Source organism: Anabrus simplex, chromosome 3, assembly GCF_040414725.1.
Source record: "Anabrus simplex isolate iqAnaSimp1 chromosome 3, ASM4041472v1, whole genome shotgun sequence".
In the NCBI taxonomy this organism is placed as follows: Eukaryota; Metazoa; Arthropoda; class Insecta; order Orthoptera; family Tettigoniidae; genus Anabrus; species Anabrus simplex.
The window spans coordinates 194079586-194102339 of NC_090267.1; the positions used below are offsets into that span (position 1 = coordinate 194079586).

The 22754-nt window shown below is 40.2% G+C and overlaps 1 protein-coding gene and 1 non-coding gene across 2 annotated transcripts in view; one reads left to right on the forward strand and one right to left on the reverse strand.

Moving 5' to 3' along the window:
• LOC136866138 (E3 ubiquitin-protein ligase RNF181) overlaps window positions 1-22754 on the forward strand; it is a 171466-nt gene that overhangs the window by 27504 nt on the left and 121208 nt on the right. The window lies entirely within an intron of this gene.
• TRNAS-CGA (transfer RNA serine (anticodon CGA)) lies at window positions 11605-11681 on the reverse strand. Its single transcript has one exon. It is a non-coding gene; the product is annotated as a tRNA-Ser (tRNA).

Here is a 22754-nt window from a genome sequence, read left to right on the forward strand (position 1 = left end):
TTCATATTTGATCCCTCCATTGTTGGTATCACGAGCAGACCAACTTCTCACTCAGAGAGCGAGAGCAAACTGTGTGTCAACACAGATGGCTAAAGCGCCATCTACAATGAGAAACTATAATTTTCACGTCACATTCGGGTAATGTTATCGCTAATGGCGACGACAGTCAAGGAGAAGTAGGAATGAAGGAAGTGCATCACCAAGGCAGTTTTGGTTCGGCATACCTTGTGTTGCTAGATTTACAGGCTTGTTAAAGAACACCTGCAGGACAAAATTCTGGCATCTTCAGCACCTCTGAAAACCATGAAAGTTGTTAGTGGTATGTAAAACCAGTAATATTCTTTCCGCCAATTTTGTCTGAAGTTCTATATTATGTTTTATCCATATACACTCATTTACAAAGAAGGAGAAAAAAAGTGTGTTTCATATAACTTAGTAGCCATTGCTGGGCATGAAAGTGGGTTCAGGCACAGAATATTGTGCTGTATTTATTGCAGGGTAACAAACAGGTGCAGAATGCACCTAGTATGGTGTTGGACCACTTGTAGCATAGAGACAGGCAATGATACAGTCAGCCATGATCGCATACCTACATCAAATATTCTCCCGAGGATGATCCTGTCACATCTGCCACACTGACCCTTCAAATCTACTGTAGTTGCCGACGACGGAATTCGCCATCCAATCTGGCCCCAAACATTCTTGATGGGGAAGGGTTTGCAGAACTTGCTGGCCAAGGAAGAATGTTTGTCACAAAGCCAGGCCAGAGGTACTTGTGCCGTGTGAGGCCAGGCATCGTCCTCCTGTTAAATCAGATTATTGAGCTGCACCTGAAAGGGAAACTCACTCAGTTGCAGAATTTCTGGGATGTATCGCCATGCCTTCAAGACTCCCCCAGTCACCACCCGTGTGGAGCAGGTATTGTAGGAAATAGCCGCCCGCACCATGACAACTCTCAATGAGGCAGTGTACCACTCTGCAATTAAACAGGGAGTGTCGGCATATTGATCACCATTGAACCCATCGGTGTTAAGCACAGTGGAAACGTGGGGGTTCACACACATGTCCAGAAAGTTTGGGTTGACCCTGGTGGACCATCAGCAGCTAGGATCATATTATTGTGAAGAGCCTGAAAGCATTCCATGGGTGTCACTGCACTCCATCCACAGATATTTCACAGCAGCTGGGGATACACCTGTGTCCACCAGTACCATATCCAGGGAGATAGCAGAGCAGGATCTTTCATTGTGGTGTCCCTTTTGAACTGAACATTGCCGAGCACATTTGAACTTCTGTCAGGAGTGGGCAACATGGCATTTTGTGTATTTGTTACAAGTGGTGTCCAGTGGTGAATCACAATTCTGTCTGGATAGAGACAACTTCTGAATTTGAGTCTGGAGACGTCCTGACCAGCACGATATCCAATGTGCCTTTCGTAGGCAATGATGCGGCCTCTACTGAACTTGTCTTGCTGGTCACAGTTTTTGCCATTTAAATTAATAAACTCCATTGTTTATCCATATTGAATAAAACAGTTTAGCCAAACGTGCCATCAGAGCATGCACTGTGTTTACTTGACTCAACACCGTAGCTCACTGTAACGTACCTACATACCTGTGAAAAAAGGAAAAAACACTAATAAACAAAGAATGACATGTTTTGTTGCATAAGAACCTCCTCAGATTCCAGCAAAATCTATTCGAATCACACATGGGTGTGTGTGTGAGATATTATTTACATTGCATAAACTTGTCGACGATTGTGAACTGGTGATGCTATGAGTAGACCTGGGATTTTAGGCTCTAAAAAATTAGGTGCCTAAAATAGGCTTTTAAAACAAGTAAATAGGCTTTTAAAAGAGAGAAGAGGCACTTAAAATATTTTTTTTTAAATGTGTGGATAGGCAGGATATAGACTTTAAAATATTGCAATATACACTTAAACTGTAACGTGGTACTTTTTTTACTTTAACAAACGTGGTATCCCTATTCTTAACCGAAATTACTGCAAAATTAAGACAGAATAAAAAAGACATTTATCAAAAACAATATAAAAAAGTCATGTGTCAAAAAAGTTATGGATTATATATCATTATCAGTACTGATCTAAAACCTTAATACTAAAATCACTGTACACAATTACAGCACTGTAGGCATCCAATAACGGTGTAAACGCGAATGGAGTATGTGTTTATTATTTGTGAGGAACATTTCTACAGTACTTTCATTCGTAGTTTGCTTTACAGTACATACTCTTCTCCAAATTTTCCACAGTTGGGCTGTGTCTTTTGTCTGTTAAAATCATTTTGAAAGCAGAAAAAGAGCGCTCCACACTCACAGATGTTAGAGGGGCATAGGAAAATTTACCTACATTTTTCAATTCAATTTCACTTGGTAAGTCTACCTTTTCCCCATCCATTACCTGATGTACCCTTTTCAGCACTGAATAACCTGGGTTTTTCTGCAGTACACTAGACCACTTGTCTCTTATTTTATCCCCTACCTTGCCCCTAGCACTTTGTATGTTATTCTTAGCTTCCTCAATTACAGAAAATTGCTGTTTGAGACTGTTTCCTTTTTCCTCCATTTTTGTAATGGTGACTGGAAGAAATGAAAAATTTGCCTGAATGTACGCAATGTCTCTCTGAACACTGGAACAATCATTTAACAGCTCTTTGACAGACGACACACATGCAGAGTTGTCCGTTAAAGGCAAATTGTCTATCACAGTCATGATTTCCTCAAGATGTTCTGCATAATACAGGACAGCTTCCACCCAGGAACCCCAACGGGTGATGATTGGCTGTGGTGGAAGGGGAATAGAGGGGTTTCTCTCAAAAGATGGCTATTCTTGATGGAGCCTTACAGAACACTTTCTTCATTGTTGAAATGTGAGTATTTACTGCAGGAAACTCGGCTCTAGCTGTTTCTGCAAGTCTATGCAAGGCATGGGCCATGCGAGTAACATGAATTAAAGAAGGATAGAAAGTTTTGAGGAGAGGTGCAGTGGCAATCATGTAAGAGCAGCATCGGAGACAAGGAGAAGGACTTTAGAATCATCAACACTCCCAGGATACAACAATTGCAACCCCTTATTGATGAAGTATGCAATGCTTTGACTATTGACTTTCTCAAGCTGTTTAGAGCAAAGAAGGTGAGCAGTAGATGCCTGATTGGGTTCCAGTTTTCCTACTATAAGGTTAGCAATGTACCTGCCCACAGAGTCGGTGGTTTCGTCCACACACAACCATATGCAAGACTCCCCAATATCCTCCCTGATTGACAAAATGACCTCTTGTAACAAATATCTATGTAGTTTTTCTTTAATGTAGATGCTGATGGGATGTGCTGCTTGGTGTATTTCTGTAAAAAAATCTCTGAAAACTGAATTATGCACAGCATTCCAGGGGATATTTGCTGCAACTAGGGCTCTACACATATCAGCATAGAAACCATTATGGGTTGTAGGAGATATAGTTTGTGTGAGCAGAGTCTGTCTAATGTTACTTTTCATGGCTGCTTTCGCTTTGTGACTGGCAGTATCTGCATGCTGCTGAAGGTGGCATTTTTCCTCATGTGAAATCTAAAACACAATAAAGTGATGTCAATTACAGACTAAGCTGAGGAATAGAAAGGGTGAGCTATTGAATAAAATTTGTAATTTTGAACTATTTAAATTAAGCCATTATTATTCTAAAGTTAAGAACAAGAACACTACAGTCCCCAAAGGGTCTTGACTTTCAATAACAGTTGCTGCCCAGCTCATGGCCTGCAGATATTGGGTGGCATGTGGTCATCACGATACATCCCTCAGCCATATTGCCTTCCCTTCGTGACCCCTGCCCACTGTAGCTTCTCAACTGTCCTCACGATGCTGCGTCAACACCATTTGAGACCTCCTAGATTTCTAAATTACTGCGGGTACTGGAAATCGAACCCACATCGCCTGGACTAGGTCTCTACAATTAATTAGAGGAGCCAGTATCAAAACCTTAGTTTTAGATTAATATGAAATTTAAGATATATGCACATACCTGTTTATTGCAGTACTGAGAGAAAATAATATTGCCATCAAAAGTCATCCCTGGAAATTGTACAAGCCATTGTTGTATAAGCGCACCCTTAGATGATTTCGTTTTAGGCATGATGAACTATATTCACTTAAACAGATGTTCTTTCACTGGCGACTTGACACAGTATGTCCTTTCTTACTACCTACTCCTTGTTCTTCGTAGATAAACCTCCCCCTCACCCCGTCACTCGACACAGAACATCCTTTACTACCTGCTCGTTCTTTTGAGCTAATCCTTCACCTCCACCCTTCACTCAGCATTCCTTTGGTGACAGTTGTCTGGGAAGAGCACATTTCTGTGAAAAACCCTCCCTCTGCTGTTCTGCTCGTTCCAGGGATGTCCATTGTGTGATTGTAAAAATTACAGAAGTTGAATTTTATTTTAAATGTAGAAAATAGGCATTAATAGGCACTATAATAGTAAAATAGGCTCTTTTTGGTCCAAATAGGCATTTTAGGGCACTGTAAAATTCTATTAATATAAGGGATTTATCATGAAATGTCAACATTTTTTTTTTTTTAAAATCATGTTATTTCATAAGGGACCAAATAGGCATTTGCCTTAAAATCCCAGGTCTAGTTATGAGCAAGTGACATAAATTGTGATTATAAGTAGTCTTTTGCTGTCACCGTAGTAACTTCGAGAAAGATTTTTGTACTTAAATTCGGCTGCTGTTCGTCCGTTACCTTCAACGACTATCAGTCACCACTGATCTAAATTTATGGCAGTCGCCACGTGGCAGATTTCCTTCTGCTTTTTACCTAGTCTTTTCTTAAATAATTGCAAAGAATTTGGAAATTTATTGAACATCTCCCTTGGTATATTATTCCAATCCCTAACTTCTCTTCTTATAAACAAATATTTGCCCCAATTTGACTTCTTGAATTCCAACTTTTGAAAACACCACTCAAACTTACTTGTCTACTAATGTCATTCCACGCAATCTCTCCACTAACAGCTCGGAATATACCACTTATTCGAGCAGCTTGTCTTTTTAGCCCAAACTTAATAAGTAAATTTATGTCGTAATGGTCCACCTTTCAATACTATATTATGCAATGTTTACATTATATGTTTAATCTAGGAACTAGTTTCGGTCCTGGCTGGCCATCATCAGCCTTATTACAAAACTGTACAAACACATCTAATGACTAAAACAAATGTATAAACATACACAAATTAATTTAAAAGGCTCCAAGTAGCCTACGCAGTGGCCTCTACGGTATGCACTAGCCATGCGTCTTGGTGGGTGTGCTATTTACCAACTGATGTACCCAACTTAGCACACTGGGGCGATATGCTGTCAACCAGGAATGAGTTAGCTGGAAAATTTATAATGTCCAATAATGGACCAACTATATTGGTAAGACGTTAAGACTACATGAAGATAGAACAGAGTCTTCCAGGTTCATCGTTTATATCTTCTAAACCTGTTGCGATCACTGCGCCCAAGTATCTTCCAGTCGTCTAAACAAGAAACGAAGGCGGAGAAGCGGAGCGCCCTTACCAGGCACTCCCGCACTTCTTCTGGGAATGGGAAATCATGCCCTCCATCAGCACCAGCAGGTACGCCTGCTCCTAAACCTGTGCGCTCCCCTCATAGGATGATATCCCTCCCCCAAAATAAGTCGAAGTTCTGGATGTCAGTCCCACTGTCTGTTGATGATGGGTTGGATCTACATCCGTAGATGTCGATATTGATAGTGTTTAGGTTTAAGAGCATCTTGTCACTCATAACCGAACACTCTCTCTTTTAGTCTACACTATGGCACTGTGACAGTGGAATTGTAATGGTTATGACAGGCATCTTGCTGAGCTGCGCCAGCTCATTAGTGAGTTTGCGGCGAATATAGTCTGTATTCAGGAAACAATTCTCAGACCAGGTCATCATACAGTCTTGAGAAATTTCAGGCTATACTTGACAGAACAATATTATGCTTACCAGGAGTAGAGTGGTGTTGGTATTTTTGTTCATTCTGGTACCTATAGCGAAGAGGTTCCTCTAAGAACCCCACTGGAAGCAGTTGTGGTGCAGGTACTGTTGCCTATCATAGCAACAGTGTGTAATGTTTATTTTCCACTAGGCCAGCCTCTTAAAATAAATGATGTAACTGATCTTATAGATCAGCTTCCACCTCCATTCCTCTTATTAGGAGATTTTAACACCCATCACCCTATATGGGGCTCTGGTATGCCTTGCCCCAAGAGAAGGGAGTTGGAAATATTACTAAGAGCTGGATTTATGTATTTGGAATACAGGTGAACCAACTCATTTCAGTGTACATTACGACACATACTCTCACACAGACCTTAGTGTATACAGCCGAGCGCTAGTTCTGTTGCTTCGATGGAATGTACACGTTGATCTCTGTGACAGTGACCATTTCCCTCTTATTCTTACTTTGTTGAAACAAAAATCTCGCGAGGCTGGTCGTTAATGGATTCTTGTGCATTTATAGATAAAAATTTCATAATGTTCCTTATTGAACTATCACAATTAAATTGAAACAAGAAATAAAGTGGTTCAACCTATTCAGTACAAGTAAATAAGAAATGTAGTGTTACATTCTTATTTGGTTAAAAGTGGTACTGGTTTCGACCACCAATTTGGGTCATCATCAGCCGATTAAAAATACAAAAACAATGCATAGGAAAACAAAAAATTAAAGGATAAGTCTTTCACAAAAGCAGTTCAAGAAGCAATATAAATAATAGGGATTAGCACTGCGCAATTTTAAATCATAAAATACAGAAGAAGTCGAAGATCAGTCACTTACATATAGCAAGGCGCAAGTCCATGAAGAGTAGCACAACACACGCAGTGTCCGGCACTGTATCTTAAAATGTGTACAAGAAGAGGTGAACAGTTCATTGAACAAGCCTGCAAACACTGCCAGGTGCGAAGTCACAACATGATTTAATAAATTTAAAGTCCCAAAATTGTGTAGAAGTTGAAGACAAGTCTCTTAAATAATGCATCTAAGAATTTTAGAGTCTGATTTTAATTTCATTATCCCTTTTAATGTCATTTGTGTATGTTTATACACTTGTTTTAGTCATTAGATGCTTTGTACAGTTTTGTATTAAGGCTGAGAATGGCCAGCCAAGGCCGAAACTAGTTCCTAGATTAAAAATGTAAACATTGCATAATATAGAGTAGTACTGAAAGTGTGGACGATTGGTAGGATATCTGCTACTGTATATCTTGCTGGAATCCTACAAGTTGTGCTTCAGTGGAATAAGCTTTCCTAAACCCGAACTTCCTTCTATCGAACCAGTTATTAATTTCGTAAACATGTCTATTATAATCAGAAATAATGCTTTCCCAAAGCTTACATGTAACACATATCATACTGACTGGCCTGTAATTTTCAGCTGTATGTTTATCAACCTTGTCACTTTAAGGTGGGTAACAGGAAAAACTAAAGACCAATTTTACTCTTTTTGGTAGGGCAGATATTAAGAGAGGTATCATCAGCGTCAGTGCACCATGCAAGTGGTCAGAGATACAATATGCAACCTGAGAACCACGGAGAATTTCGCTCTTGGGACCAGAAAGTGTACCGTACAATAAATTCGGAATTTCAAATTTGTTCAGCTTCATCATATATTCTTTACTTCCCCAGGCTGTCGTAGGAAAATATAATATTAACATGTCGTATTAAATGTGTTAATAGAGCCATGTTACTTCACATAACTTCCTGAAGGAAACATGTAATCCACTGCAAATTGCTGTGCAAAGAATGGGTACAAAGGCTAGTACCATCTATTACTTCATTTTCTCTGTAGAACTTGTTGGGTTTTATCAGCACCACCTCCAGAATATTCTTCCCTCTAACTGGTTCCATCACTTTCTGATACAGATGTCTTTCACAGATTAATCTATTTGTCATTTGTTGGTCATGATTCCTGTCATTCACATTACCTTACAAGTATCAGTCAATCACTACTGTTCTGCATTTAGGGCAGTCGCCCAGGTGGCAGATTCCTAGCCTTTTCTTAAATGATTGCAAAGAAAGTGGAAATTTATTGAATATCTCCCTTGGTAAGTTATTCCAATCCCTAAATCTCCTTCCTATAAACTAATATTTGCCCCAATTTGTCCTCTTGAATTCAAATTTATCTTCATATTGTGATCTTTCCTACTTTTAAAGACACCACTCAAACTTAATCGTGTACTGATGTCGTCCCATGTCATCGTATTGTTCTACGTTGCGATTTTATTTGACGTAAATAAATATCGCACGAGAACACGATCACTTCCTTATATAAATTACTTTATTACACTGTACGCCACAACACACAATTATACACAGTCGCAAATGACACTATATAGAACACTCAATAGCGGAGTACCCTGAAGTCAATTCTGACCAGTACAGACATCAACAATACTGACGCGCGCACTATAACATACTCTCTTGAATTCACCGCCTCACTCATTTGAGCCCAGTACTCAGACTCCACCTCGAAGCCCAACAGTCACTCCCAGTCCATCACTTGCATGAGTCCCAAGAACCAAGATTTGCGAACTTTAGAACTAAGAACTGCCTTCACTGACTGACAGCTCGATAGGTATTTATCCCATTCGATCAACCATCTAGAATGATCGACTTCTGGAAGAGTTCTTACAACACTCTAATGAAACACACTCGAAACATCGATCGACCAGCTAGTCAAATGGGTACTCGAACTTTCCTTCAATATTTAAAAATGTACATGGAAATATCTACAACATTCGTAATGTGTACGTGTATCTGGATAATAAAACCTTACAGTAAGTTTCCAGAACCCTTCATATACACCAAATTATAGTACAATAAGTCTAACATACGAACATTATGGAATTTTCTACCGCTTTCGACTATCTAGATTTTGAAGTTAAACAATACGTATTTGAGGTTATACAATGTTATACTACGTATTTACAGAGAAACCATATACTAGTCATGTTTAACACTTAATAAGAGATAATTTAGCGTTAAATAGACTATAATTAAAATATATTAAACATATTAATGGAAGGTTTTACACCAATTACGATGTCGTACCTACGACAATTATCCCCCTAAGACCTTCAACATCTACCCTGTGCATTCCTTAATCTAGGTCTTAAATTATATCTAGGTGTCCTTATATCTATTTCTTCGACTTTCATAGTCCTCACTATTCAGTTACACTTACGCTACCTCAATTACACTGTCTTCTCGTTGGCGTTGTTGAAGTCCACATATCACAGCTAGATAGTTCAATCGATGGCCACCACCTTCCCATGAGGGATCCGCTGGGTCTGGCTGACGGTGTCCCTGTTCTCCGTAGCAATGATCCGCAGGTCCTCGCGAGGCAGTCGACACTCCACTGACTTTCCCCTTGGTCATGCCTTTGTGTTCTGCCAGGGCCAACGCGTCTTCGTAGTCAGCCGGTGTCATGCTCGTCGTGGACTTGGCCCTGTTGAGTCTCCTCTTTTTCCGGGGTGCTGGATTCAATGTTCCTACCGGCATATGGTTCCGTGCCGGGACTAGTGTCCTGTTCAGGTGGCACCCTTGTTTGTCGGCTGCTGCCGCCACAATGATCCCATCGTCCCGTGGAGTTGCCATCTTCATGACGCCGGAGCCACCATCACTGCTTTGTCTTCACCCGTGTCTCCACAACTGTCGTATTTTCACATAGCGCACTCGCTGTGCCTTGAACTACTGACTCCACCATCGCTGCAATGATCCCGTCGTCCCGTGGAGTTGCCATCTGCACGACGCCGGAGCCGCCATCACTGCTTGCAGGCTTCACCCGTGTCTCCAGAGCTGTCGTGCTTTCACACAGCGCACTCGCTGTTTCCGCTGGGCCTTGAACTACGGACTCTACCATCGCTGCAATGATCCCGTCGTCCCGTGCAGTTGCCATCTTCACGACGCCGGAGTCGCCCGTCAGGTGGCACCTCGTTTGTTGGTTGTCGTCGCCGCAATGATCCCGTTGTCCCGTGGAGTTGCCATCTTCACGGCGCCGGAGCCGCCATCACTGCTAGCAGGCTTCACCCGTGTCTCCAGGGCTGTCGTGCTTTCACACAGGGCACTTGGTGTTTCCGCTGGGCCTTGAACTACGGACTGGGCCGATGACCTTCGATGTTAGGCCCCTTAAAACAAGCATCAACTACGGACTCCACCATCGCTACAATGATCCCGTCGTCCCGTAGAGTTGCCATCTTCACGACGCTGGAGCCGCCATCACTGCTTGCGGGCTTCACCCGTCTCCAGAGCTGTCGTACCTTCACACAGCGCACTCGCTGTTTCCACTGGGCCTTGAACTACGGACTCCACCGCGGCTCGTACTTCGTTGTCCAACGACTTGATTTGGTCATTTATTCCTTGAGACTGGGCCTCGATTTTCCACCCGAGTTTTTTTGACTGGTCCTCGATTTTTCCCTGGATTTTTTTCAGAATGGGCCTGAATTTTACCCTCGAGTTTTTCGGACTGGGCCTGAATCAACGCAGTTAGTTGTGCGAACATACTGCATACCCGGTCGTTGGTTTCTTCCTCCGAGGTGACGACGAAGTCGAAACTGTCTAGGTTCTCTCCGTTGTCTGTCAAATCCTGGCGCAGCATCTCTAGTAAGCTCGATTTTCTTCCAGCCGTCGGTAAACCTCGGGATATCAGCGCTTTCCGTAACATCATCAAGCTCATTTGGTCGATCTTCATTGCTGAAGTTTTGAAGTGTCCTGTCCACGGTCCACAATTTATCGTTCTACGTTGCGATTTTATTTGACGTAAATATCACACGAGAACACGTTCACTTCCTTATATAAATTACTTTATTTACACTGTACGTCACAACACACAATTATACACAGTCGCAAATGACACTATATAGAACACTCAATAGCGGAGTACCCGAAGCCCAACAGTCACTCCCAGTCCATCACTTGCCTGAGTCCCAAGAACCAAGATCTGCGAACTTAGAACTAAGAACTGCATTCACTGACTGACAACTCCATATTTATACCATTCGATTAACGATCTAGAATGATCGACTTCTGGAAGAGTTCTTACAACACTCTAATGAAACACACTCGAAACATCGATCGACCAGCTAGTCGAATGGGTACTCGAACTTTCCTTCAATATTTAAAAATGTACATGGAAATATCTACAACATTCGTAATGTCTCCTCGTGTTTCTGGATAACAAAACCTTACAGTCAGTTTCCAGAACCCTTCACAAATACAGTAGAGATAATACGCAACACTTACGGATTTAGCCTTGCTAAAATGGGAGACAATTCGACAGTGGCGCTCCTAGTGACTTGACCTGAAGAAATCGCGCTAAATTCAAATATCAATGGAAATGTATATACGGAAATGGATAAATTACGTCTAGAAAGAAAGTGTTATTGAGATATTAACTTCGAAGTTGCTAAAGCATTCTGGATAAATGAATGAAGAATTATTTAAAAGGTTCGAAACAGACTTCCAACGTATTAGGTCGTGTTACGTACATGTAGTACGTGTTGAAGAGATGTTAAGTACAGAACAAAAATGGCCAGCCGGACACCAGTGGGATCCGAACCCACAACCTCCCGATTTCGCGTCGGTTGCTCTACCAATTGAGCTATGGTGGCCTAGGCCATCTTTGTTCTGTTTGAAAGGATCTGAGCTACATCTACTATATGTACGTAACACGACCTAATAGGTTGAAAGTCTGTTTCGATTACAATGCGGTCGTGAAAATTCAATATTCATTGACATCAAATACGGTAGAGATAATACGCGACACTGAGCGAGATATCGAGGGACAGCTGCTGGAGCCCACTCTAGCGGATAGACCTGAACAGTACTGATTCTCTCATAACAGCACGTGTATTTTTGTGTGAAGTTTTTGGTGTTATTTATGCGTTTTCAGTGAGTTGACATAAATAAATAGTAGTGTGTGTCATTCCTTGATATCTCCTCAACATGAGGGGAAAGGTGTGTGCTGTGTTTGGCTGCAGTAATTACGAAGTAGAGAAAAATGCGCGGTCGTTCTTCAGGTTCCCTCGTGACAAGCACATGTAAGTAATATTGTGTTTCGCATATATATTCTTCCAGTGACAGAGATTTTTATAGTACTTCATAATCTTCTGACCTGCTCGACCCATATTTTAACTGCCATAAAATGTAATACGCATATTTTATTCTATAGTGCAGCAGTTAACCTTCAATACCGATGTGTTGTTGTAGGTGTGATCTGTGGGTTTTGAACTGTCACAGAAGCGATTTGGATAAGGTGTACAAGAAAGAAGGTTCGTTACGCTTATATAAGAATTATAAGATCTGTTCAGATCATTTCCAGGCCAGCGACTTTAGAAATCCTCGACAATACAGCCAAGGGTATGTTACATTTTTGCTCTAATTGTACGTAAATATTCCTTAGAGCATCACTATCGACAACATTTTCATACTTTTCTTTCTTTATCCCTCTTCTCAGATTAAAGCCGGGATTTTATAGATTATCTTTCTGTTAGTAGGCTTCATGTTAGGAGGAAAATTGTCCAGCTATTAAATGTTAATTCGCCGGGCTGAGTGGCTCACACGGTTAAGGCGCTGGCCTTCTGACCCCAGCTTGGCAGGTTCGATCCTGGCTCAGTCCGGTGGTATTTGAAGGTGCTCAAATACGTCAGCCTCGTGTCGGTAGATTTATTGGCACGTAAAAGAACTCCTGGGGGACAAAATTCCGGCACCTCGGTGTCTCCGAAAACCGTAAAAGAGTAGTTAGTGGGACGTAAAACAAAAAATTATTATTATTATTATTATTATTATTATTATTATTATTATTATTATTATTAGATAATTCATTGCATCATATGTGTAAGGAATGTGGCGACATTTTTATTGACAAGTGTCTTAATGTGATGATACAGTGTTTTTAAATGAGAAAAAAGACAAATCCAACCGTAAGAGTTCAGGCAGGAATGCTAAAGCTAAAAAAGTAATGCATAAATGGAAGATCAAGCCATTTCACACCAGTCCATTTCACTTCTTGTTTATATGTCTAATTTCAGTCTTTGACTAATAACCTTTTAAATAATTCTTCATTCATTTATCCAGAATTGCTTTGGCAACTTCGAAGTTAATATCTCAATAACACTTTCTTTCTAGACGTAATTTATCCATTTCCGTATATACATTTCCATTGATATTTGAATTTAGCGCGATTTCTTCAGGTCAATCACTAGGAGCGCCACCGTCGAATTGTCTCCCATTTTAGCAAGGCGAAATCCGTAAGTGTCGCGTATTATGTCTACTGTATTTATTGACATGCCCCACAACGGGCGACTAAAACGCACTCTGCAGTGTGCTAGCAGCAGTGCCACACCTGTAGCTCAGATCCATTCATACAGAACAAAGATGGCCTAGGCCACCATAGCTCAATTGGTAGAGCAACCGACGCGAACTCGGGAGGTTGTGGGTTCGGATCCCACTGGTGTCCGGCTGGCCATTTTTGTTCTGTACTTAACATCTCTTCAACACGTACTACATGTACGTAACGACCTAATACCTTGAAAGTCTGTTTCGATTACAATGCGGTCGTGAAAATTCAGTATTCATTTAAAAGGTTATTATTCAAAGACTGAAATTAGACATATAAACAAGATGTGAAATGGACTGCTGTGAAATGGCTTGATCTTTCATTTATGCATTACTTTTTTAGCTTTAGCATTCCTGTCTGAACTCTTACGGCTGGATTTGTCTTTTTTATCATTTAAAAACATTGAATCATCACATTAAGACACTTGTCAATAGAAATATCGGCACATTCCTTACACATATCGATGGCCCACAAGAAAAGTGACACAAGTCAAAATACATAATTTTTCTGGAGAGCCATTTAAAGATTTGTCATTCCTTTGAGAGCGAGTTTCTTTTCCTCTTTCGTAAAATTGGTTATTCCTATGATCGAGAAAGACATAATATAAGGTTTAGGAATCCATGGATAGTTGAACGTCAGTGTTATTCAACCCTTGTAAATATCAATAAAATGTACCCTTCTTCGACATTGCAGTAATCACCAAATCTTTAACTACAAACTATTATAGTAATACGAATAAGATTTGGGAATTACATTTTTCGACATCAATTTTAACAAGCCCTCTTTTTTAGTTTTTTGGTGATTAGTTTGTTATTATACACTGCCTTCAGCTGGATGTTTGCAGTAGAATTTGATCGTGTCTTCCTTACTGCAATAGCACGAAACTCCATATCTGCGCAAGAAGTTTTGAAAAGAATTCTTTCAGGATTTTTTCCTTCAAATCGAATTGCTGAGATGCGACTAATGGCTACAGTTTTTAAGACATTTAGACCTATTTTACATGTCAAGTCCTTTAAGTCATAGAACATTTTCGTAGTTCATTTCATTGACTTGGTAAGGTTCCCCCAGATTCGTGGCTGTACGAATTAGTGTGACATATTGCTGTGGAAAATAAATGGGTCCAGATTTTAGAGATTTTGTTACCTCACGTTCAATGGTTGCAAGTGCACTATCGCCTTCTTTCTGGCTATGTCCTTTAACAAAAGAATTGTGTGTAATGGAGTTTATAAATGAATAATTATTCACAGCAAACAAATGCATTGAAAAGATGAAGCGATTTTTTTGCTGGTCGCAACAGTTACCTGAATAGAATATTACATCCAGTTTTTTTGCTCTCTGTGTTCTTAGCTCTCTCTTCTAAACCTTCAAGATATCTCAAGACACAAGTTCCGATTTCATTAGCACCCCCGCTTCCCTTCGGTGTCATCCCATACGAAACATTGGACTGTATTACACTGAAGCTCAAATGTCGTAAAATTGAAAACGTTGTACTTTTGAAGTGTAGTAAAAACTGGAGGTATCATCCCTGGGATACTAAAGTACTGCCTGTAAATCATATACAGCGACAATTAAATTGATGCTCACACTTTCCTTATTATCTTTCTCCATGCGTGATAGGTCCTTTTCTAGTAAGTGTCTGTTGTATTTTTTCCTTCTGTTTCTGTTTTTCTTCCTCCGAAGCATTTATGAACATCATGCAGTCTTCACACATATCCGTTTTCGGTTTAAAAAACGAAATATTTAAATCATTATTAAAAATCCTCGAGTACATTAAGTAATTTGCAAATGACAGATTTTTCTTGCATTGATCAACATAATCTCTGTGCAGGTCCGCTATTGTTCTACTACCATCAATGTATTCTATCCTTGGAATTGAATTAATGTGGTGACGTACTCCTTCTTTTACATCATCAGCAATGTGGTGATGCTTACCGTGTTTGCCTCTGAGGTCTGAACAAGTATTCCACCTGCTGCACAACTCTTCTTGTGGAATACTGTTCTTATTGGCCTGTCTGTTATGTCCACTGTGCTTTTAAAATAAGTTTTACAAACTCTGATCCTTTTTTTTCGTAACAGTAAAATAAAACGCGTTATTATTTTGAGCGATGACTGCTTTCTCTGATGTATCTGTACTTACGAGAAATACTCTCTATATTGAACAGAAGGAACTCACGTTGCCTTTGTAAGTCTTCCAAATTCCAATATTCATCAAATATCTTCTGACGGTCTTCTTTAATTTAGGTACCGTACTGCATTTCAACCTGCATTTTGTCACTACAACTTCCTTCCATTGTCTTAACGACTTTTCCACTCCTGGAACTGGATACATACTCTTTTCCAGAGTTCCTGCAGTGCTTTACTAATGTTTTCTTCCATTCCAGTGGTTTCACCCGTCTTTTCCTTCCCTTTTTTTCTCTACGTCAGCATTATCCTCCACAGCAGGGTCTTCTTCAGATTCCGCTCCTGCGGACAAAGGGGATGAACTAGTTTGTCCCTTGTAGGTAGGATCTTGAATGTCATCATCAGATGAGATGTCTGATTCTGATGTGTGAGAATTAGGAAATGAGCTGCTGCTACTACTTTGTTTGTTCACATCTGAAATGAAATAAAAGGACGTTTTCAACCATTGAAGATTATTTACGTACATTAAGATTTGTTTTCTATAGATACGCAGCATACATATTCTCCTAGCAATAAATCAAATGATTGATTCATAAGGAATAATATCTAAACAAGGTAAATGTTCTAACCTTGTTGCGGTGATGGCAAAACCACTTTGTCTTCGGATGGGTCAGTAGAGTCTGAAGTATGTTGAAGCTGTGGTCCACAATGCGACACTAGTACCTACCGTTGACTCAGCGGCTGAAGTAATTCCAGTGGCATCTGAAACAAGGTTTAAAATCTGATCTAAAATGTTAGCCGGGAACCATACTTTGCAATGAATCTAATTCACATTATATATTTATAAGGAAACATCAGATAAAATAAAAATACAGATTATTAATATTTTAAACTACATACGTAGGTAATTCCTTTCACTAACCTGCTTGATGAAATGCTGATGTAACGTCTCTTCTTGGATCTACTGGTGTCAGAGTTGTCCACTCACAGTTCATATCAGTTGACTCACCATTGCCTTCCAAATGACCGTATTTCATTTTTACCAGCTTCAAGGTAAATCTTGTGCTCTGGGACGCCATTGCTCATAATATCTGATGGCTTACTAGGAAACAAAATGAAAGAAAGCACGAGTAACTTGAAATATACATACCAACATCGCGGGATTTCATATTAAGAACTATGGGGAAATGTGTCACAAGTTCAAAGTTTACTGCGGAATTTTCCCACAGCAATGCTCTGTTCATATTGAAAAGTGACACAATTCAAAATATATCGCAGTAAGATATCATTATATTGTAGAAAAATGTCTTAAATAAAAATAATTTACGACGATGAAAAAAAGATATGTTGTGTTAGGCTTACCTTATCATTAAAAGTGGCTTAACCCGAAATATGACGCTTTTCTTGAAAATAAACTATAATAATATTGTCACAAATTGAGATATGACTTTCTTCTCGACACAGCTGCGATGTTCCCGCTTCCGCTCCCAGACCTCAAATGAGACGTGACGTTATTCCAGATAACAGGCAGTCATGATTCTTCCGGCGAAAAAACGACATTACTCCAATCTAGCGGCCAATTTTATAGATAGATTTAAGACGTTTTTCTATGTAAAAATATGCAGTGAGAGCAACGTGTTCCACTTAACTCAAAATTGCATTTTTTTGACTTGTCACTTTTCTTGTGTACCATCGATATGATGCAATGAATTAACATTTAATAGCTGGACAATTTACCTCTTAACATGAAGCCTACTAACAGAAAGAAAATCTATAAAATCCCGGCTTTAATCTGAGAAGAGGGATAAAAGAAAGAAAAGTATGAAAATGTTGTCGATAGTGATGCTTTGAGGAATATTTACGTACAATTAGAGTAAGATTGTAACATACCCTTGGCTGTATAGTCGAGGATTTTTAAAGTCGCTGGCCTGGAAATGATCTGAACAGATCTTATAATTCTTATATAAGCGTAACGTCCCTTCTTTCTTGTATACCATATCCAAATCACTTCTGTGAATTTCAAAACCCACATATCACACCTACAACAACACATCGGTATTGAAGGTTAACTGCTGCACTATACAATAAAATATGCGTATTACATTTTATGCCAGTTAAAATATGGGTCGAGCAGGTCAGAAGATTATGAAGTACTATAAAGATCTCTGTCACTGGAAGAATATATATGCAAACACAATATTACTTACATTTTCTTGTCACGAGGGAACCTGAAGAACGACCGCGCATTCTTCTCTACTTCATAGTTCCTGCAGCCAAACACAGCACATACCTTTCCTCTCATGTTGCCGGGCTGAGTGGCTCAGACGGTTAAGGCGCTGGCCTTCTGACCCCAACTTGGCAGGTTCGATCCTGGCTCAGTCCGGTGGTATTTGTAGGTGCTCAAATACGTCAGCCTCGTGCCGGTAGATTTACTGGCACGTAAAAGAACTCCTGCGGGACTAAATTCCGGCGCCTCGGCGTTTCCGAAAACCGTAAAAGAGCAGTTAGTGGGACGTTAAACAAATAACATTATTATCCTCTCATGTTGAGAGAAGATATCAAGGATTGACACACGCTCTATTTAATTATGTCAACACACTTAAAACGCATAAATAACACCAAAAACTTCACACAAAAATACACGTGCTGTTATGACAGAATCAGTAGTTTTCAGGTCTACTCGCTAGAGAGAGCTCCAATAACTGTCCCTCGATATCTCGCTCAGTGTCGCGTATTGTCTCTATTGTATTTGCCCTTCATATACACCAAATTATAGTACAATAAGTCTAACATACGAACATTGTGGAATTTTCTACCGCTTTCGACTATCTAGATTTTGAGGTTAAACAATACGTATTTGAGGTTATACAATTTTATACTACATTTTTACAGAGAAACCATATACTAGTCATGTTTAACACTTAATAAAAGATAATTTAGCATTAAATAGACTATAATTAAAATATATTAAACATACTAATTGAAGGTTTTACAGTATGTATCTATTAGTTTACTTAATTCTATTTCTTTCTTTGTGATACTTCTACAGTTCAACACTAACATTTTTATGTCATCCCTATTTGACATCCAGATCCCTGTACCCTTATCCCCACTGCCTAGTTCAGTGTTTCCTTGGATGTACATTCATATAACCCTTCTGAACAAACTTCCTAACTTATACATACCACTGTGTTCAAGTGAAGGCCATCTGAGCATAGATACCTATCCCGTACCCACCCATTAGTATATACAAATCTCACTCCCAATTTACCACTCCACATACCCATTCCATAGTTTCATTTAAATCTCAGTTACCCTCCAGTCATTATCCCTCCTACACACTATCCCACTGATAACAATGTGTGCTTCCTTAACTTCTTCTGTGCTGCTGTAACCAGATCCCATACATCCCTAACCCAACTATGTTAGTACATATTCCTGCTTGCCGTATGTTATTGGTACCAACGTGGAAGATTACCACCTTTTCCTTACCCTCGTCTCTCCCTTCTATTTTCTCAACTTCTGCCTTAATCTGATTCCTGCATAACACTCTACACTGACTGAGGAAATGTCATGGGATAGCAGAGCACTGATGCGCAGGTGTGTTCTCTGCGCACCACACGCCCACTGTGCCAGCGGCAGTTGTATAGGAGACCTTGTGAGCAGTGGCTGTGCATGTGACAGGTGTAACATGGAACGTCCTCGTGAGCTGACACCATTCGAACTGGGTATGGTGGTCGGTGCCTGACGGATGGGAAGTGTGTTTTCGGAAGTGGTGCAGCAATTTGGCTTCAAGCGATCAACCGTGTCCAGGGTGTATCGTGAATGGTTGAATGCGGGTGTCACCGTCCACAGCAGACGGACGACCGGCCGTCCAGCCACCCTCGATGACCGTGACCGGCGACATCTGAGACGGATTGTCAGTAGTGACAGACGAGCAACCGTGCAACAAATCATGGCTCAGTTCAACACAGACCGTGCTAGACACGTCTCCCAGTGAACAATCCGTAGGAACATGGGTTCTATGGGGTATGGGAGTTGGCGCCGCACACGAGTGCCACTGTTAACCCAACGTCTTCGGGCACAACGATGCGCATTTGTCGCCAGTCACCAGGGATGGACACTGGAACAATGGCATAACGTGATATGGTCGGACAAATCACGATTTCAACTGCACCATGCCGATGGGAGGCACTGTTAATGGTGCACACAACATGAAGCGATGGATCCCGCTTACCTCGAAGGTGTGGTCCAGGGCGCTGGTGTGTCTGTTATGGTCTGGGGTGCATTTTCCTGGTATGGAATGGCCCCCCTAGTTGTTCTGGAAGAGACTTTGAATGGTACGTGGTATGTTGAGCTGCTTGGAGACCATCTCCACCCATTTTTGGCCTTCCAGCGCGCAGACGGATCTGCGGTGTTTCATTATGATAACGCGCCGCCATATCGCTCCCACGTCGCCCGGGAATGGTTCCAGGAACATGCAGCAGAGGTCCAACGACTGCCATGGCCACTCAGTAGCCTCGATATGAACCCTATCGAGCATATCTGTGATGTCCTGGAACGCAGGCTCCATGCCATGGATCCTGCACCCACGAACAGACCGGCATTGGCGGCCGCTCTGCAAACGATTTGGTGTCAGCTGTGTCCTGAGGACTACCAGGGACTTGTCGACTCACTTCGACGGCGTCTCACTACAGTTCGCAGGGCCCGAGGAGGCCCCACACGCTATTAGGTGACTATCCCATGACATTTGCTAAGTCAATATACTCTGGTCCCCTTTCTTCCACACATTTTTCACACATGCGTAACAATTGAGTCGTCCATGACCAGAGCCTTAACCCCACTCTCCTCATTTGTTCCCCTCTTCTCCTAGTCTCCTTAACTTCCCCAGTGCATGCAGAACCCACTCCCTCCTCCATTTTCTCCCTCTCACTATCCTGTTCTACCTCCATCTTCCTATCCTCTACTCTACATTTCCTTTTCTTAGTGATACCCTTCCTCTTGCACACACTCTTCCCCCTTCTTCTTTGTAACACTTCCCTACTTCCCTGAACTCCATCCCCCCTCTGCTGATCTACCTGGTGTGACGCATACTGATTCCTTACCGATACCTCACCCGGGCTCCCTGCCTGAGGAAAACCCTTCATAAGGATTTCACAACAGCAGTGTAATCATGAAACCAACCGATAGAATCACTACACTACAATTATCCTATTTAAACGTATCTGGAGTTATAAAATACTTGGAATAAGAGGCTAACTATACAAATGTATAGCTACACTAAATAAAATTACAGACATATTATTATTACAACTACTTGCAGACTGAGAAAAGCAAGCAAGATATTTTCTAGTAAGAATATTTATGCTACAATTCTAAACTGCAGTTAAGCCTATCCTAGTTAGAAGAATAGAGTTCTAGCAAGAGCTAAATGTCTACAGAGATATTTGTTGTTTCAGTTTGATTATAATGAATGCATTAGATAATTTTTATTAAATTTGTATACAATTCTTAATAGATCAAATGGAAAATGTAATGCTATATATTTGTTTGGACCACCTAATTCATTAAAGAGCACATTCCTAACAAAGGTGTCTGGCTTTTATGTAAATGTAGGATATTGTAATAAGAATCATAAATATGCAGCTTGTGGTTTATAAGATTTTGTTAACAGGTGTATAGTAATTATTGATGATCCAGCATTCAACAGGTTAGCTATCAAACAACTGAACACAGCATTTAGCAGTGAGTCAACAAATGTTCAAGTAAAGTTAGTTTAAACAAGATGCCGTATTAACTCAGATACCTTGGTTGTTAATTGTTAGTAACTTTGAAATTTTCAAGAAAGTGCTTGGAAACCTAGAATATATAGAAAACAAGTTCGAAGTATTGAACATTTGGGCATACCATGTGTATTAAAGAAGTGGCATCTTTTGTATACTTATAAAATGTTTGTTGATTGGAATGAAAACCTAGATATAGAAATTATAAGTAAGGATTTTGAGGAAACTGTAAAAGGAAAAGAAGGTAATAAACATACTTTGAGAATATTTTTTGTGTTTTTTTTACTTTTGTCATTTTTTACATTTAGTTGTGTTTTTTTCGTTTGTGAAGCTCCTATACTATTTACCCTATATCTGTACATATCTGGAAGCATATATGCGTTGCCAGTATTTGTTGCAAAATGCTTTCCCCATAGGCCATTGTGAATATTAACACTAGGAGCCATGTTACCATGTGATTCATGTTTAAGTTGTTCTACTTATGTACATTCCATATAAAAATCAGCATGTGCCTGAACAAAGGTAGTCCTGTTTTTGGCAAAGCTGCCTTTATTGGCATAATACCAAAATGCAAAGCTGGAGGAAGTTGCATAGCAGTGGGTTTTCCTTTCAACTAAAATACAAAATTACCCTTTTCAGTTCTTTGATTACATCGAAAAGTAGTATTTCCAGTAAGATTCTGAGTAATATAATCCTCTCCTAATTCTCTTACATGTCTTTCCTGGATCAGTAACACATCGTTCTCCATCTGTGCTTGACTTTAGTTGAGCAGAGTAAGTATTACCAATCCAACAATCTAAACCCATAAAAAACAACAGGTTTGCAGCCCATTTCAGCAGAAGATTGAGAATGATAAATTACTCCAAAATAAGGTTTCCAAATCTCATCATGAACTAATTGTCCACAGGCTCATTCATAATCAAATTGAATACAATGATCATCTAAATGAAACTGACTTTCTGCTTTTTTTTTGTTTTTGTTTGTTTGTTTACAAATCTTACTGGCTTATTTCTCGGAGAAACTATAGCAGTATAATTTTAGCCCAAATTCTTCCCCCTGTCCATACAAGGCATGAATTAATTCATTAAGAATTAGTAGGTAGAGCATCGGCTATTAACATTGGACCTTGTGAAGTAATACCTACTTCTATTGCACACACCATAAAAGATTTATTTAACCATTTAACTATTTGTCCCTCAACAAGTTTAACACTTGCAGCTCCAGTCATACTTTGGTTTGTATCAAAACTAGTATTGCAACCAGCCATGTACCGTTTAATACATGTTTCTACGACACTTGCACCCTCCTCATTTGATCCCCTCTTCTCCTGGCCTCCCTTAACTTCCCCAGTGCATGAAGAACCCACTCCCTCTTCCATTTTCTCCCTCTCACTACCCTGTTCCACCTTTCTCTTCCTATCCTCTACTCTACATTTCCATTTT